This window comes from Octopus bimaculoides, chromosome 11 (assembly GCF_001194135.2).
Source record: "Octopus bimaculoides isolate UCB-OBI-ISO-001 chromosome 11, ASM119413v2, whole genome shotgun sequence".
Classification (NCBI taxonomy): domain Eukaryota; kingdom Metazoa; phylum Mollusca; class Cephalopoda; order Octopoda; family Octopodidae; genus Octopus; species Octopus bimaculoides.
Genome location: NC_068991.1, coordinates 31,386,181 through 31,387,978, shown reverse-complemented (window position 1 = coordinate 31,387,978; position 1,798 = coordinate 31,386,181).

The window sequence follows — 1,798 nt, the reverse complement described above, 5'->3', positions numbered from 1 at the left end:
CTCTCTCTCTCTCTCTCTCTCTCTCTCTCTCTCTCTCTCGCTTTCTCTCTCTATATATATATATAAACACACACACATGTGTGTATGTGTGTGCGTGTGCGTGTAGATATACAAAATTTTTATCGGTTCATGGAGGAAATATGCATTTTAAAATACCCATAGATACATTTGTACAAAAATTTTTAGTGCTAGATTTTAGTTGATGTTATTCACCAAGTTAGTTTCTCTATAACAAATGATATTTACATAAATTAGCATATGGTGTTGGATTATATATGACACTGTAATAAGTATACACATTCATGTAAGTGAGAAAATTTAACGACATTCAAAGTTCAAATTAATTGGACATTGTCCACACATAAGAAGTATAAACATAGAATAGTTTCATAACATTTTTATTGTATCTCACACAAATATACCCATAAATGTGAGATATTGCCAAATAAACCCATATAAATTAGAAATACATATATCCATATAAATAAGATACTTATAAATATATCCATATCAATTAGATATTTATAATTATGTCTATGCAAATTTGATGTTTGTAATTATGTCCATGTAAATGAGATATTTGTAATTATGAAAATGTAAATTAGATGATTATAATTATAAGCATGTAAATGAGATACTTGATATATGTTTTATATATTGTCCTAACATTAAAGATGTTTTTTGCTTCAGTAGTTGAGGATATGACTGTAAATCCGCATTGTTATTATTATTATTATGTGAGAGAGCAGTGCATGCCATCAAAGTGACACTGGGGTAAAATATACGAAGACCAATATACCCATCATGACTACCCGTCTGATAAGGGTACACCAGGCACATGCATCACAACCATATGTGCGCGACATGGTGATCTCATATCGAGATAAACAGCGCATGACCTTGCAGGTGGGGCCCAGTTAGAATTTTCTTCCGGTCGAGTAGCCCATCCCGCTCAAAAGGTCCCTGAATAAGGTTTGTTTAAGGATGTTGAGCAAAACACCCATGTTTCCAAAGGTGAATTATTAAAACCCCAAAGAATTCCTCTCAACACATGACTATGATGCTCCCCCACTACTTCTGCTCGTGATCAGAGATGCACATATCGTCAGCCACCAAGGGACATGCTCAATTGGTTTAGGTCAAACAACTGACAAGCAAATCTGTGGTATTGAGCAGAATATTTGCTGTAGCCCATCTTTTATACCAAGACAAAACAACGTACATGATAACACTTCCAATCAATTAAGATCAGAAGCCATGAGAGCCACTGCCTGGTACTGCATCCGGGCATTTGTAATCGACTCATCCCCTCCCCTAAATTGGCTGCCCTTGTGGCAAAATTTGAAGCCATTATTATTATTATTATTATTATTATTATTATTATTATTATTATTATTATTATTATTATTATTATTATTATCATTGTTATTATTAGTCGTCCGTCTTAACGTTCCAAGTTCAAATGCTGCCGAGATCGACTCTAACTTTCATCTTTTCGAGATCCATAAAATAAGTTTCTGTAGAGTACTGGCGTCGATGTAATCGACAGGTTCTCTCCTCAGAGTTTCAGGCCTTGTGTCTACAAAAGAAAGTGTTATCTTTATTATTATTATTATTATTGTTCAGTAGTTTTATTTTTATAACGTGCTTTCACTTCACTACCGAGCGCAGCTCTGTGTGCCTTGGGTATGTGCTGTGGTTTGCTGTGATGTTCTTAAGGTTACTGTATTATTATTATTATTATTATTATTATTATTATTATTATTATTATTATTATTATTATTATTATTATTATTAT